The sequence below is a fragment of the Lissotriton vulgaris genome, chromosome 3_1 (genome assembly GCF_964263255.1).
Source record: "Lissotriton vulgaris chromosome 3_1, aLisVul1.2, whole genome shotgun sequence".
In the NCBI taxonomy this organism is placed as follows: Eukaryota; Metazoa; Chordata; class Amphibia; order Caudata; family Salamandridae; genus Lissotriton; species Lissotriton vulgaris.
This window is the reverse complement of record NC_141689.1, coordinates 2,051,419,418-2,051,437,205: the sequence shown is the minus strand read 5'-3', so window position 1 is coordinate 2,051,437,205 and position 17,788 is coordinate 2,051,419,418.

Sequence of the window (17,788 nt, the reverse complement as noted above, 5' to 3'; positions counted from 1 at the left end):
GGGTTCACAGTTACATACATGTCGTGTCCCTCTAGAAGGGTGGAATGCTAACCCCGTCGCCAGAATTGGCGAGGGGTTAGTATTCCAATTCGTATGACACCTTACTCGACATGTTTTGATAAAGCGATACCAAAGTTGGCAAATAACCGCGAGGATTATAATACACTTAAGAGTATATGGTACGCGTTATCAAGGAACAGCTATTAGGACTTGGTTCCGCAAGCTGCAAACGGGCTCAGCTCATGCCAGAGCACCATCTCACATAATTCCAAGCACTCTGCCTTCAGGATTGATAAGACCTGCCATAGGAATGACTGATAGGAATACATGTGCCCATTTTAGGGTTAGATATAGGAATACTATACCTAAAGCAAAGGGTGATTACACCACCGTGCCTCAGCTGTCATGCAGCCAGTTGTGTCAGATTTGGATGGCCAGCCAGGGGTGGCATAATACATGCTACAGCCCCTGGTAGGCCCTGGGTACACCTATGCCCTGGATACCTAAGGTATACTGTACAGGGACTGATAAGGTGGCCCAGTACCAATTGGTAAATGCACCTAAGGTACATATGTGTCAATTTAGAGAGAGAACAGCTAGGCTGTGGGTCTGATTAGCAGGCCCACAGCCAGGGAAAGTCGTAAACCAGTGAAGCAAAAAGCAAAAATCTGGGGTGATCATAGGATTGCAGACCCTACTCTCCTACAATGTGTAGCTGCAATGCTCTGTTACTCGGTGACTACCATATCATGTCAATGTGTACATGGATTCCCTGTCCGGTCAGAGACATCACCAACATTCATTTAACATAATGTTGCCTGTATGTACACAGTGAGATGCAGAGACTGATGTAAAACCTACAATTAGCACATATGTACATGGTGGAAGTGCTACAGGAACTTCACAGGGATAGCATACTATCAGAGTCACAATAGCCTACACCCTGTGTAGTATATCAATTCTACCCATACAGTGTGTACTATTGCTGGCATGTACACATGCTATACTATCAGGAAGGCACATTCCCTTCGGGAGATGCAAAAGATGTTGCTGTTGAGTTCACATGCAAAAAGAACTATTGACCGGCAGAATGCAGAACAATATCATACATTCACCCCAGTACAGAGATCTGGGCATAATCCATCGTCTTTTTGCTCCGCATGCGATTCCAGTTTGGACCCAGCCATATGCCGATGTGGGCCTCAATCCATCTTTTTTTGCTTCAAAAGGTATTCTAGTTTGAACCCAGCCATATACAAATCAGTCCTTACCCTGCGCCCATGGGAACAGTCCCGCTCGAACAGCCAGGCCAGGTCCTGCCGGACTGGAAACAAGCATACTACGGACTGGTTTCGGCATTCACCCTTTATCAGCTAGGATAAGTGGGAAGGGTATGCCCAAACTTGTGTCCTGTGCTCACTGCGCCACTGGATTCAAGCAATCTGCTTAAGGTGCATCACCAGTGGGATTGACTTTGCTGTAGCTCCCACTATGTTCTTCTCCACAGCAGCAAATCCGTTTCAGCTAGATCTCCTTTTGTCAGTACCCAACCTAGTGGAGCCCTCTTTGGCTACAGGGCCATTCTGCTTGGTAAATCAGAGCTCCAGAAAACTTCCAAGCCCAAAAATAGAAATCTTAACCTGGGACAATCAGCACCCCATTGATGATGACCATAACCTCCTCTGCCTGTAAAACCCATCCAGAGCTTTTGCCTTCCATAATTGATGGCTTCACCGAGACCTCATCCAGCAGCTGCCAGTCATTCATGACCTCCTCTTGGCTAATTATACACAAAATAGCCCAGCACACTTTTATACAACAGTATTTCAATGATATAATCATTAAGAAGAGATTAGTCCAAGGATGAGTCGATGTTGTATTGATTTCAGTTCTTTATTCAGTTCTTTTTTAAAAAAAAACTTTCGAGACCGCCAACGCGTTTCGTCCCTTCCAGGGACTTCTTCAGGGCTGATGGTATATCGATGGACAAGTTTAAGAACTGTGTATGTTCGTCAGTGATGTTGAATTATAAGCAAAAAATTTCAAATTTGAGAGAAAGTAGTTTCTTCAATTATTAGCGAAAGTTGTCAGTATACTTCCAAAAAGTTTCACATAGAAAGGCAAAGTGTCCTGTATTTAGAAGTTAGCATCCATACGGACATCGTGGAGGCGTCCGTATGGATGCTAACTTCAAAATACCAACGGCGGACCCCACCGACCTCAAGAACTACCGTCCCATCTCGCTCCTTCCTTTTCCGGCCAAAGTCATAGAGAAGACCGTCAGACAGCTTGCCGCCTTCCTCGAGATGAACAGATCCCTCGACCCCTCGCAGTCCGGGTTTCGGGCCAACCACAGCGACCGCCCTAATCGCAGCCACCGACATCAGAACCCTGATCGACAACGGGGAAACAGCGGCCCTCATCCTCCTGGACCTCTCTGCGGCGTTCGACACTGTCTGCCACCGCACCCTAGTGAAACGCCTCAGCAACATCGGAATCCGAGAGAAAGCACTGGAGTGGATCATCTCGTTTCTCGCCGGAAGAACCCAGAGAGTCCGCCTCCCCCCGTTCAGATCCGAGGCCATCGAAGTCATCTGCGCCGTACCACAAGGATCCCCACTCAGCCCAACCCTCTTCAACGTCTATATGAGCCCCCTCGCAGCCATCGCACGCCAACGCAACCTCAACATCTCCTACGCCGACGACACCCAGCTGATCCTCTCCCTCACCAACGACCCCACCACCGCCAGAACCAGCCTATACGAAGGGATGAAAGACGTCGCCGACTGGATGAAGAACAGCCACCTTAAACTGAACTCAGACAAGACGGAAGTCCTCATCCTGGGATCATCACCCTCCGCCTGGGACGGCTCCTGGTGGCCCCTGGCCCTGGGCACCGCTCCCAAGCCAACGGACCACGCACGCAACCTGGGCTTCACCCTGGACTCCTCCCCGTCGATGACCAGACAAGTCAACGCCGTCTCATCTTCGTGCTTCAACACCCTACGTATGCTCCGCAAGATCTTCAGATGGATCCCCACTGAAACCAGGAAGACCGTTACCCAGGCACTCGTCTCCAGCCGACTGGACTACGCGAACACCCTCTACGCCGGAACCACAGTCAAACTTCAAAAAAGACTCCAACGCATCCAGAACGCCTCCGCACGACTCATCCTGGACATCCCCCGACACAGCCACATCACCGGACACCTGAGAGACCTGCACTGGCTCCCCGTCAGCAAGAGAATCACGTTCAGACTCCTCACCCATGCACACAAGACTCTCCACGACCTGGGCCCCAAGTACCTCAACGACTGCATGACCTTCTACACGCCCACCCGCCAGCTACGATTGACCAGCCACGCCCTCGCCACCGTACCACGCATCCGCAGAGCCACCGCCGGAGGAAGATCCTTCTCCTACCTGGCAGCCGAGACTTGGAACTCCCTCCCCACCCACCTTCGGCGAACCCAAGACCATCTCTCCTTCAGGAAGCAGCTCAAGACCTGGCTATTCGAGCAGTAACTTACCCCCCTCCGCCAGCGCCTTGAGACCCTCCCGGGTGAGTAGTGCGCTTTATAAATGCCGTGATTGATTGATTGAATTTAGTGACATTTTACGGTTCATCCTGACAAGGAATGTTTATAATATGAGTTAGGCTCTTACCCTTTTCAACTAATAATCCAATTTGCTACATTGGTTGGATAAACAAGACCTAAAATATCAATATCGTAGATTATTTTTCAAGCTTAGTTCGTATTTTAAGGAAAAGCGAAAAAAATAATAAAGATTAAACAAAGCCCATCAATGGCATAGAAACATAGCTGCTGAAATAAATAGAAGAGGGTTTAAAAACACATGACAGAACCTCTAAATTGAATGGAAACTACAATACAGCAAGCTACATGCACAGGTTACCATTATAAAATACACGCTTCAAGTTCATGTTAGATCTAGTGGCAAAACATTAAAACCAATATGTACTCTACATTAGGCTGTATATTTATTTACTATTATGGACTGAAATGCCTGTATGCTAGAAAATAAAAATGGTGAATCAAAGTTTAGGTTTACCCTATTAAGAGTAGGGAATTGCTGAATGACCACTGGCCAGTCAATGGAGGCAACCCATTTGCCACATGGTTACTAACATTATCACATACAGAGGCCCATCCTATTTAGGGCAGTTGCAAGCAGGGAAAAGAAACAATACTCCTGGGAATGGGTAACATTCCTTGTAAGGTCAGGGTGAGAGAATTGTTGTATTCACTTTGGAAGTTTGTGGAAAACAAAAATAAATTTCGAGTGGCAGATGGACTTTTGGCATAGAAATCCTCGGAAGGCAGGCTGGAATCAAGATTCGCTGCTTTACTGGAACCAAGCTTTATCTGGGTGATTAGCCCAAACTAGGGAGAAACCGACCCGGTCTTGCTTGTGCGCTACTTCAGGGAGGAACTGGCCTGGCCGTTCATTCCGGACTGTTCTCATTGGAGCAGGGTCAAGACTGATTTGCATATGAGTGGGTCCAAATCTAGGTGGCATGGTGTGTAAAATGATGATGGATTGGGTTGAGGCCCGGGTAATACCCAGTGGCTGAGATGATTTCAAGCATTCCATCCATCACTTTTTTGTAAACTTTAGTTTTGGAATCTCGGATTATGGCAGGTGGTCGTGGTCCTCTGCCAGGAGAAGGAGGGAGGCGAAAGCACAGGCTGACCACATAACACTAGCTCAGCCTCGAACCTACAGAGAAGGACAATACTTAAGGCGAGAATGAATTATATACCGTGCAAGATATTTAAGGACGAAAACTTGAAGAATGCATTTCATAGTCCAATGCAGAACGCGCTGGTAATTTGAACCTGGTTTTTATGGAAAACGGTGTCTCACCGGCCCAACAGATGTAGAAGAAAGGGATGACGGGTAAAACATCTCATCCATGGATAATTTTGGTGACTACTGGAAACAAGAGCTCTGCTGTCACTTAGAGACAGATACGGGAAGGCCACCCATTTCTCCACTGCAAAAAGGTGCGCTAAAAAGTATTTAACTGAGGGAGAGAACGACGGAAGAAAGGAAAAATAAAATCGTTAAGATCATCTACATAGCTACATGAAGAATATCCGAAAGAAGTGATGTCACCTGCCTGAGAAATGATGAAGAAATCAATGAAAGGAGTATTCGGTCAGTAGGTTATCATGCGCATACACTACTTAGGCAAAAAGACCTTTTGCATTCGCTTTGGCTTTTCAGTCAAAACGTGCACACGTTCCATTACCTTCAATGCAAAGCATGCACGTGTGGCGATTCACTAGCGGGAGCGCGCGGCGCCATATGGTAGCAATTATCGCTCCTGGTGCTGCTCGCTCTCGCAAGTGAACGCTTTCACTCGCCCCTCCCCCTGCTGCCTCCTTTTAGCGCGAGGAACCCACCTGTCTTTCTTGTCTCATCAAACGCCTACTAGCAAGTTGTTTGCACCAAGTAATTTGAGTTGTGTCTCCGGGTTTATTCTGCCAAAACTGAGTTTGTTACATAGAATGTCTGAGACGTGGGCTGTGAATGTTTCTCCGGCAGTGTTCCTCTGCAGCTTTGCTTTGGAAAGTTGTCTTAGATTAAACTGATAGCATTCTTGACAGGAACCATGTCTGTTTGGCCTTATCGAGAACATTCTTAAATCCAAAATGAACCTTGTCAACTTGTGTTATGCTGCTTGCCCGGGCCTTGGGGCAGGAGCTGCGCTGGTGGCAAGGACCGGATTTATGGTGTCTTTGCACGTGATAATCTTGTGGCGTAGCCGCCCCTTCTGACAGACAGCTGTTGCCAACAATTAAAATGGTTGCACGACTAAAACAAACAAGCATTTACAATGCAATGGTTTTGCCTTTGTTAAAGTTAGAGCTATTGGCATTGCTCGACATTATTTTTATTTATGTTTTTTTTAAACATAAATAAATGGCATTGTCATTTACAATGCCACTAGCTTTATCTCTAGCAAATGACACACACAAACACACAGAGCCCCCCCACACACACCCACACAGAGCCCCCCGCACACACAGCCACAGAGAGTCCCCCACACACACAGCCACACAGAGCCCCCCACACACACAGCCACACAGAGCCCCCCACACAACCAGCCACACAGAGCCCCCCACACACACAGCCACACAAAGCCCCCCACACACACAGCCACACAGAGCCCTCCACACACCCACACAGAGCCTTCCACACACACCCACACAGCACAAGCAGGCAACAGGGGCACACGGAGGCACAAGCAGGCAACAGGGCCACACGGAGGCACAAGCAGGCAACAGGGGCACACGGAGGCACAAGCAGGCAACAGGGGCACGAAAACGAAAACGGAGGCACAAGCAGGCAACAGGGGCACACGGAGGCACAAGCAGGCAACAGGGGCACACGGAGGCACAAGCAGGCAACAGGGGCACACGGAGGCACAAGTAGGCGACAGGGGCACACGGAGGCACAAGTATGCGACAGGGGCACACGGAGGCACAAGCAGGCGACAGGGGCACGAAAACTGAGGCACAAGCAGGCGACAGGGGCACGAAAACGGAGGCACAAGCAGGCAACAGGGGCACACGGAGGCACAAGCAGGCAACAGGGTCACGAAAACGAGCACAAGCAGGCAAAAGGGTCACAAGCAGGAATTGTAATTTAGACGGGGCTGAAGTGGAGAATGGTCAGTAGGGAAGTAGTGCAGCTGGTGCAGTGGTACCAGGCTGAAAGGTGAGAGGGGCTGTCTGCACCCCAGTTTGGACAGTTTCCACTACCTAACAGGGATTGGGGGGAGGGGGCGTACTTCTTGCTTGCTTTAGGGCTGTTACTTCGGGGACGCAGTGCACGCTCTTGCCTGCTGCCTGCTGCCGCCGGGACACGACAACAGGCAGGGAGAGGACAGGCTGGGAGAGGGCAGGGAGGGGACAGGCTGGGAGAGGGCAGGCTGGGAGAGGGCAGGGAGGAGACAGGCTGGGAGAGGGCAGGCTGGAAGTGGACAGGCTGGAAGAGGACAGGCTGGGAAAGGGCAGGGAGGGGACAGGCTGGGAGAGGGCAGGCTGGGAGAGGGCAGGCTGGGAGGGGGCAGGCTGGGAGGGGGCAGGCTGGGAGGGGGCAGGCTGGGAGGGGGCAGGCTGGGAGAGGGCAGGCTGGGAGAGGGCAGGCTGGGAGAGGGCAGGCTGCGAGAGGGCAGGCTGCGAGAGGGCAGGCTGCGAGAGGGCAGGCTGCGAGAGGGCAGGCTGCGAGAGGGCAGGCTGCGAGAGGGCAGGCTGCGAGAGGGCAGGCTGGGAGAGGACAGGCTGGGAAGCAGAGAGGGTCTTAACTGAGAAGTCTGCCAGCGCAGAGCTCTCCGGGGCGCAGAGCAGCAGCAGGGCCCAGCAGACCAAGGCGGGGGCGGCAGGGGCTCGCAGACGTGTCTCCTGGGGCAGCCGCCCAGGTCCACCATGGTGCGGCTCCGAGCCCCAAGCTCACATGGTGCCAGCGCTGCCCGCTGCTGAGCAGCGCCGAGTCTACGGGGCGCAGAGTAGCAGCAGGGCCCAGCAGGGCGGGGGGCGGCAGGGGCTCGCAGAGGTGTCTCCTGGGGCAGCCGCCCAGGTCCACCATGGTGCGGCTCCGAGCCCCAAGCCTATGGTGGTGGTGCTGCTGCGCTCGGCTAAGGTCCTAAGACGGGCAGTCGGATTTTCGTGTGTACGGGTCGTAGTGTGGGATTAATCTCTCGGGCCTGTGAAGTACTCTATGGTGGCCCTCAGCAGTCTTGGGGACCGGTTTTCCAATAGTGAGCCAGCAGGGCTAGAAAGACAGCAACTCTATTCAGCCTCTTGGGCTAGAATGACTTGCACAGGGTGATAAGTGCTCCTTTGAAGCATTGTATGTGGTCTGGTTGCAACTGACAGGTGAATCAGGCGAGGTCATCAAGTGGGCCCTTCGAGCCCGGGGAGCGAGTGAAGGGGGGGATAGTTGTTGGACTGGAACAGTAAGTGGAGGGGTCGAGGGGCGACAGACCCGATCTGTATCGGGTGGTTTATTATGGGGCCCCAGCCAGCAGGAGCCAAACAGCAGGACCACTTCACCAGGGGTGCTGAAAACCACAGGATATCAATAGATGATCAATACAGTCAGCGGTGGAGGGGGTGGAGAGCACCCAGCGCCTGCAGTAGTCCTTCGAGGCCAGGTGCAGAACCCACAGCAGTGTCTGGCCCTCCGTTGTGCAGACAGAGGCAGGCATGCGCACGGCCCCAGCCAGCAGGAGCCAAACAGCAGGACCACTTCACCAGGGGTGCTGAAAACCACAGGATATCAATAGATGATCAATACAGTCAGCGGTGGAAGTGGTGGAGAGCACCCAGCGCCTGCAGTAGTCCTTCGAGGCCAGGTGCAGAACCCACAGCAGTGTCTGGCCCTCCGTTGTGCAGACAGAGGCAGGCATGCGCACGGCCCCAGCCAGCAGGAGCCAAACAGCAGGACCACTTCACCAGGGGTGCTGAAAACCACAGGATATCAATAGATGATCAATACAGTCAGCGGTGGAGGGGGTGGAGAGCACCCAGCGCCTGCAGTAGTCCTTCGAGGCCAGGTGCAGAACCCACAGCAGTGTCTGGCCCTCCGTTGTGCAGACAGAGGCAGGCATGCGCACCACCCCAGGGGGTTGTTCAAAGTGATCAGAGTATAACTGATAAGGGAGCGCGTCTCAGCCGTGCCAACATAAGTCCCAAGCAGGGTGCCCTGCAACTGTGTTTAGTAGATGAGTCAATGGTCATGCGGTCCAAGAGGGGAGACCCCGTAGCCGCCTTTGTGCTGCAGATAATACGGGGCAAAGCTCTTGTGGCAGTCTGTAGTAGGCCTCCTTCAATGAGGAAACAGCTCACCGAGCCCCCTCCTCACTTCAAACAGTGAAGCATCCAGTCGGCGATTGATTTGGGCTTCACATAGTCTGCAAGCGAAGGCCCCCGCGCACAGGCGGGGCTGCCAGCACTCCTCAGCTGCTTCGGCACAGAAAGCCCCCCGGTCTTAATCACCCAGGCTCAGGGCTGCCCAGTGCTCCAGCAGGGCACCCACTCCCAAGCGCATCAGGGGAGGAATCGGAGCCAGGCAGGTCTGCGATCAAAAGGCCTGCAGCATAGAGAGAGTCTCTGGTGTGCCCTCGCCGCCCCAAGGGAGCAGCGCTCATGCTCCAGTCGGGCCTCCCCTTCCAGGCGTCTTGGGGTGGGGAAAGCAGTGCCAGACGGGTCCGCCAATGCAGGGCTCACCTCGGAGGTCTACTGTGCAGGAGTGGTCTCTGTCACTCCCCGTCCTATCTGCAAAGCAGCCTACACAGTTCCGAGCCAGCAGGTTACGGGCGGCAAGACCTCACAATGGCCCTTTTCGGTGCGGTCCTCCTATGGGTCGGGACAGGGGCAGGGAAACTCATGGGCACCAGACGCTATCGCCACCCATCCTCACTGGCTTCACCCCGTCCCCAACTGAGGCCCCGGCTGGAGGGGCACAAAGGCCTGAACAGGCCGCAGCCGGGGCCTCGAGTAGGCCACTCTGCCGCTTCCCCGCCTCCCTCCCGGGGTGCCGTTCTTACCTGCTGGACGGGGGTGTTGGGCCCCGGAAACCTGCTGGAGCCGTTTCGGTAGGGTGAGGGGGCCAGGAGCAGGAGCAGGAGCCGGAGCCGGGTCCGGGTGGAGTGCGGCCGCCGCGCTGACTGTGTCCGGGCTCCGGGGGCGGGGAAGGAGTGGGGAGGAGCCGTAGGAGGAGTGAAAGGCGGGCACCCCCGACAGAGCCACCCCCAGCCGTGCCACCCGGCAGGGCAGGCGAGCCCCTCTCCTCCCCGGCGCCATGCCGCCGCCCCCTGCCCTGTGCTCGCGGGCGCTGAACACTTTTCACGGGGGTGACACGCAGAGAAAGCTCGCTGCGCCAGGTGGCGAGCTCATTACATGGCTGCTGCTTTTAATCGCTGTTTAAAATGCGATCAGCGAGCCATGAGAAAACCAGTGATTGACAGGGGAAATCTGACATTGTGTGTACAGTAACCGATTCCGCAGAATGCAAGATGTCTGCCTTAATCCCTAATTAAGAGCCCGAGTTACAATTTTAAAAGCAGGTTTAACTTCGTCACTCGACCCCGCATCACATTTAAACTCATGGAAATAGGAGCTGCACTTTCATCGCCAGTTATTAGACAGTGGACAAAGGGCCCCATCTCAAAAAATAAAATTGCCGGCAGTCTGCTCTGCTCAAAATACCACGTTCTCAGGCGGTACTCTCAGCAGGGGAGGGCGTTGGTGAACCCTCAAAGTGGAGTGTGAATGCGCGCTCCAAGCTATCCTTAGCTACAAGGCCGACTTCTGGACAAGGGGGGGGAGGGCCGAGGACGACCAAGTCCCTAATTATGTTTTGGAAAAAAATCCAAATAGTACATTTCACAGCAAAAAACCTGCCAAAAATACAGTACGTTTTCATACAGGGTGGAAGCAGGGGGCGGGAGGGGGCGGGAAGGGGTAGAATCGGCAGGGGGCGGGAGGGGGCGGGAAGGGGTAGAATCGGCTGCGTGGAGGAGGGGGCGGTGGCGGAATTCGGAGGAGGGGAGTGAGTGGGTGTGAAGAGGAGTGGAGGGGAGGGATAATTATTCCCGTCCGAGCCTGAGGGAAGAAACCGAGAAGGTCAGAAAGGCGGGTGCCGGCTCAATGCCGGAACAGATTCGGGGGCGTTCCCGGCTTTTGGCTGACGTCGCTTGACGTCGCCAAAAGCCAAAAAATCTCGGGAACGCCCCCGAATCTGGTCCGGCATTGACGGACAGGCCCATCGTCCAATGGCTAGGCTCCATTTATGGAGCTAGCCAATAAATGACGGGGGCCGTTCCAAACCACACTACAGTACTCATTAGGTTTTCGCCTGCGCGAAAAAGCAGCGCAGAGCGCAGCTTTCGCCAGGCAAAACCTAAAAACAGCGCCTCCCAGATACTTTTCTCTTGTCCACCCATTCCGTCTAACAGAGTTCATAGTGATGAAGTGCAATGCCCCACGGGGCTGCAGCAGCACCCCAGCTTTGATGGGGACAGGTGGGAGAGATCTGCGGTGATGCCATCCCCGAACCCCTGTCCTATCGCCCCAGCTGCCCTCGCGCCAGCAGCGGCCCCCCGCTTCCAGTAGGAGAGCTCTCCGGGCCAATAGGAATGCCCCCGCTGTAGTAACCTTCTGAATGTCACACGTGCCCTGAGTTTTGCGTGGACGCGGTGGGCCCGGCGCTCTGGTTTCTGGCGTGTTAACACTTGAGTGGGAGAAGCGCTGTCCTGTCATACTTCATCGGAGCTGCACTCACACCAGAGCCCATACGGAGGCCGAGAAGGGGACCTGCGACGTGCGCACCATGTCCAGGGTGTGGAGCGAGGAGTACCACTGGCAGCACATCCACGGGTCAGTTCGGTGTCTTGGGGTGCAACGTGGTGGGGGAGGGAGGGAGCGGGGACAAACCTTGCAAAAGTTGGCATTTACTTCCTGTTAATAGGGTATGTCAAGCGCCTTTCGTGTATCGCAGCGCTTTGGTACAACAGACTCATTCCATTTGACTGGCATTTTTATCTTCACGATATTTACAACAAACCTGTGTTATCTTCTTCCTTCGCCCCAATGATATTAAATCACTCCTGAGGCCGGTTCATCCTTTGTCGTTGTACTGGACTGGTTTAGTCTGAGACAAGGGTGCATATGCTGTTTGCATAGTCTTGTTATATGACAGTGGCCAAGATGTGCGGTATACATGTGGACTTACACGTAGGCATGCAAAAACAAGCATTTTGCCAGTTACAGGTCCTTAACAAATGGATTTTCTGAATTTTTTTTCTTTATAGAAAGCAGAGCATGTGCACACTTGTATTATATCACAATATTCAAGGATTTGTCAGAAAGTGCACATTCTCAATCTTCTTTTGAAAGCCAATGAGGTCTTACAAAGCTTTTCTTTTGCTGCTTGTTTTTTTTGGCCACCCTGCATTTATCAGTTTTTGACAGGTGTAGATGGCTTATGGGATTTCAGGGGTGCTTGGACCAAGCACACGAGGGTTTTGGTTGTAAACAAGCATTGAAAATGCAATAGGTCGCGTCTTTGATTAAGTTAAAAAGCCATTTGCTTTGCTAATGGTATAGTACAGCAAATCAAATGGCTTTAACTTACTAAAAGGCGAGACCTATTGCATTTTTAATGCTTTTTATTTATATTTTGGTAGTTTTATATAGCTGGAACTCGGCCAGGTGTTGGGAGCGCTGTTAGACGGACCGGGAGGGTCGGCCGAGGATAAGGGGAGCGGTCTCCAGGGAGAGCCGACTCCAGTGACCGTACAGACAAGTAACTTCCCCCCCACAGACGGACACCACACAAGGGTAAGGTTCAACGAGATTTTATAGGCGATTCTTAAAGTACGATAAAATGGTACAAGGAGGTCTGGACTCAGGGGTCCCCTCGATTCTGGTCTCTGGTTTGGGGAAAGGGTAGCGGGACAGTCTTGGTTACCAAAAGATGGAAATAGCTCTCAATCCTCGAGCTCGGCGTTCTAGATGATCGGGCCGCGGCGGAGCCAGCAGGTCCCGAGATGGACGAAGGAAGCGACGGTCCGCGGCGGAGCCAGCAGGTCCCGATGAAGATGATGGTTGCAAACGGTCCGCGGCCACGCCAGCAGGTCCCGACGACGATGAAGGATTACGAAGGTTACGAAGGTTGCGGCAGCACCAGCAGGCAGGGCGATGGTGCACGAGGCAGAGCTACGGCAGCGCCAGTAGTCCGTCAAGGATGAGTTCTTCTTTACGTCTCTCGACTCCAAGATACAACTGCCTTCCTGCTCTGGAGCTGCCCCAGTTATAGGGCTGGTGTTCTTTGATGTCCGGACCCTCGCACTTGGAGGTCGGGAGGTCCGGGATGGGGGAGTCCAGACACCCAGCAGGGGGGTGGGGCCAGCGCCCGGGGAGGCGATGGGCGAGCGGCACTTGGCGGGGAGAGCCATCGACACCTCTTTCTCCCATTGACTTGCCAAGTAGCCCGCTCACCTCCTGGGTGGATGGTGGTGCCGGGATGTCTGAGGCCTGGCCAGGCCCAGGGTTGAGGTCGATCGGGGGCCAGGCGGCCTCGTGGTGGAGTGTCCAAGATGGCGCCCAGGATGGGCGCGCGGGCCAGCAGTGGATCGGGTCCACGAGGTCGATATGTTCGAAGGCAGGGGTCCCTGAGGGGACGGAGGACGTGCAATGGTGGGGTGTGGTACCTGTGTGACCGGGCTCGGGCCGGGTTGGGCCGGGGGAGAGCGGCCCTTCATGTGGCCTGTCCAACATGCGTCCCCCCCAGCTGAAGGCGGGGAGAGTTACCCATCCTCTTGGGGACTCTCCTCGTCGAGGCGGAAGAACCGGGACAGGCCATCTGCGTTGGCGTGATCCGGCCCAGGCCGGTGTTCAACTGTGAAGTCCATCCCTTGTAGGGAGATGGACCAACGTAGTAACTTCGGGTTTTCCCCCCGCATCTGCATCAGCCACTGCAGGGGTCGGTGATCGGTCTGCACCCGAAAGTGTGTGCCAAAGAGGTAGGGCCGGAGCTTCTTGAGGGCCCATACCACAGCGAAGGCCTCCCTCTCTATGGTGCTCCAGCGTTGTTCCCGTGGTAGGAGGCGCCTGCTGATGAAGGCCACTGGCTGATCAAGGCCTTCGGTGTTCACTTGAGACAGGACTGCCCCAATGCCATGGTCGGAGGCATCCGTCTGGACGACGAACTCCCGGTTGTAGTCGGGGGCCTGGAGCACCGGGGCGGAACACATGGCGGCTTTCAATTGTTCGAATGCTGTTTGGCACTCCGGGGTCCAGTTGACTTTTTTGGGTTGATTTTTTGACGTGAGTTCTGTGAGGGGCCCCACGATAGTACCATAGTCTTTCACGAACCTTCGGTAATAGCCCGTGAGGCCCAGGAAGGCTCGTACCTCGGTCTGGGTGATGGGTGGCTGCCAGGACTGGATGGCGGCAATTTTGAGCTGCAGAGGGGCCACCAGGCCGCTTCCCACCTGGTGCCCGAGGTAGGTCACAGATCCTTGCCCAATTTGACATTTGCTGGCCTTGATCGTGAGGCCAGCTCGTTGAAGGGCTTGTAGCACTGCTCGGAGGTGGTGGAGGTGCTCGGACCAATGGTGGCTGTATACAGCGATGTCGTCTAGGTAGGCGGCACTGAACCCTTCGAGCCCCGCCAGGACCTGATTGACGAGCCGCTGAAATGTTGCTGGGGCATTTTTCATGCCGAAGGGCATGACCTTGAAATGGTAATGCCCATCGGGGGTGGAAAAGGCAGAACGTTCTTGGGCCCGGGGTGTGAGGCCGATTTGCCAGTAGCCCGCCGTCAGGTCGAAAATGCTGAGGTAGCGGGCAGCTCCCATGCGGTCGATTAGTTCATCCGCCCGGGGGATGGGATGTGCGTCTGTTCTGGTGACCGCATTCAAGCCCCGGTAGTCGACGCAGAACCGGAGTTCCGGTGGGGTGCCAGGGGCGGCCGCTTTGGGGACCAGTACTACAGGACTGGCCCAGGGGCTGTCTGAGGGCTCGATGACCCCGAGTGTGAGCATTTTGGCTACCTCTTCCTGGATGCAGGCCCGTACCCGATCTGGCACGCGGTAGGCCCGGTGGCGGATAGGGGGGCTGTCCCCCGTGTCCACATCGTGCACACACCAGGAAGTGACCCCTGGGGTGAGGGAGAACAGGTTGGCGAACTGGGACAGGAGGACTCGACACTCCTGGTGTTGCTCTCGGGTGAGGGCCTCCGAGAGTCGGACCCCATCCACGGAGCCGTCTTTCTCCTGAGTCCGTAGGAGGTCAGGGAGGGGCTCGGAGTCTTCTTCAACCCCATTGTCGGTGGCCATCAGGAGGCCGAGTTCGGAGCGCACAAAGTGGGGTTTCAGTCTGTTAGCGTGGAGGACCCGGAGGGGGTTCCGGGAAGATTCCATGTCGATGAGATAGGTGGCAGGACCCTTGCGCTCGACTACTTTGAAGGGCCCCGTCCACTTGTCTTGCAGGGCGCAGGGTTCGGTGGGGGACATCACCCATACCTGTTGCCCAGGTTCAAATTCGATGGAGGAGGCATTCCGGTCATACCACTTTTTCATGTCCTCTTGACTGGCCTCTAGGTTGGCTTTTGCCAGCTCTCTGAACCGCCGGGTCTGGTTGCGGAGTGTTAGGAGGTACCGGAAGACATCTGGTGGGTTCTTTAGAGGGGGCATCTCCCAGCCCTCTTTGACTAGGCTGAGCGGCCCCCGCACTGGATGTCCATATAGCAGTTCAAACGGGCTGAAGCCCAGGGACTTCTGTTCTTGGCGAAATTGTTCTTGCGTGGGCCCCCCCTCTTGAGGCCACTGGTCGAGGTTAGTGAGGTCTGGAGGTTGAGCTTGTTCTGGGGGGACGTCATGGTCGGTGGTTTCGGCTGGGGCGACCGGAGGCGGTGGCGCCGGCCATTCGGGTTCCTCGGGGCGGGGGCTGGCACAGGCGGCCATGGACCGGGTGGTGACGCACGCCCAGTCCGGGACGCCTAACATCCCCAGGTGTTCTCTTCGTTCTACGGTGGCCCACGGGGAGCTTTCAAGGTCATTCCCCAGGAGGCAGTCTACGGGGGCATCGTCTCGGACCGTGACTTTCAACATGCCGGAGACCCCCCCACCATTCGAAAGGGACGCAGGCCATCCGACACAGACTTTCCGAGTTATCGGCTGAACGTACAGGGCAGAGAATGTTCGGTAGATACTGTTCCGGGGTCACCAGGTGACAGCGGACGGCTGTTACACTGGCCCCAGTGTCACGAAGGGCTTCAGCCCGGCGTCCATTGATGCTCACCCATTGGCTGTACTTCTGGGTGTTAGCGGGTAGGGGGACCCGCGGGACCATGTCTTTCCCCCCTAAGCAGGCTAGAGCCATGGCGGCTGGCTCCCATTCCTGATGCTCTTGCTCATATTCTTCTTGCTCCTCGGAGATCTGTTCTTCCCCCAGGGCAGCAGCAGCCACCTGGCGGGGTCTTGGGCTCTGGTACTGTGGGCAATTTGGATCGTTGGCATAGTGGCCGACTCGTTGGCATCGATGGCACGTAACATTGGCTCGGTATCCCGGTCGCGCCGGGGCGCTGCCCCGGTTGGCCGGGGGGGTGGTGCTGACCGCGGGGGCGACCGGAGCGTTGTCTCTTCCGCGTCCTTGGCCTCCTCCTCCTCCTCCTCGGGGACGGTGCTGACCATTGTTGTTCCGGTTCTGTTCGTAGGACCCATTCCGGCCCACTCTGGTGATTTCCCATCGGTCAGCTTCGGCTGCGAGCTGCCGGGGATCGGTTAACTTGCTGTCGAGGAGGTGCTGGCGGAGTTCAATAAAGCAATTGTTCGATAGGTGCTCCCATACCATGAGATTGAACAGTTGTTCGTAGGTTGTAACCTTGCTTCCTTTGATCCAGCCCTCGAAGGCTCGGCTAAAGTAGGTTACATAGTCCACCCAAGTTGTACCCGGGATGCGGGTGCAGTCTCGGAACCTCTGACGGTACATTTCGGGTGTGAGGCCATAGCGGGTGAGGAGGGCAGCTTTCATATGGTCATAGGAGGTCATCTGGTGGTCCGGGAGCTGTAGCAGGGTGTCGCGGCCCTCATTGAGGAATCTCCCCCATAGGCCGGCTCCCCAGTCGTTTCTATCGATCCGGTGTGCAGTCATAGCGATTTCGTAGGCTTTAAACCATTGCTGGATGTCGTCCTCTCGGAAGTATTCTCGAACGACATCCTTGGGGATGTGTACCTTTTTCTCCGTTGTCCCTGGGGTGTGGGGTTGCTCGGACACCCCTATTTCTTTATTCTGCTTGCGTAAATCAATCTCAGCTAGTCGTCGCTCGTGTTCATATGCCAGTTTCTTTTCCTCGAGCTCCCTTTGTCTCTGTTTCTCCTCTCTTTCTTCTCGGAGACGCAGGTGCTCTAAGTTTATTTTCTGTTCGGCCAACTTAAGTTCAACGTCCATTTTGAGCCGAGCCATTTCTAGCTTGTGTAGTCGGGTTTTTTCTCGTTCCTGGATCTCGTCTTGCGAGAGACCCGTTCTTTGCTCTTCAGGAGCCATGGTGGTTTTTGCTGCGATGCTTCGATCGGGGGTTCCGGCGACCCCGGTCTCTGCCCAAGACTCTAGGGCATGCTTGAAATCGTCTTTGGTACTTAGTCCGGTGGTAGCGATACCTAGTTCGATGCAGAATTGTTTTAGTTCACGATGGTTGTACTCGTCCAATTTCTCCATCTGGAATTTCTCGGTGGATCCGCTTTCTTTAGTTGTCATCTTGATTTCGTCGTGGGGTGAGCTACTGTCTGTACGATTATGCGGTGATTCGGATCGCGCCGCTGGCCACCAATGTTAGACGGACCGGGAGGGTCGGCCGAGGATAAGGGGAGCGGTCTCCAGGGAGAGCCGACTCCAGTGACCGTACAGACAAGTAACTTCCCCCCCACAGACGGACACCACACAAGGGTAAGGTTCAACGAGATTTTATAGGCGATTCTTAAAGTACGATAAAATGGTACAAGGAGGTCTGGACTCAGGGGTCCCCTCGATTCTGGTCTCTGGTTTGGGGAAAGGGTAGCGGGACAGTCTTGGTTACCAAAAGATGGAAATAGCTCTCAATCCTCGAGCTCGGCGTTCTAGATGATCGGGCCGCGGCGGAGCCAGCAGGTCCCGAGATGGACGAAGGAAGCGACGGTCCGCGGCGGAGCCAGCAGGTCCCGATGAAGATGATGGTTGCAAACGGTCCGCGGCCACGCCAGCAGGTCCCG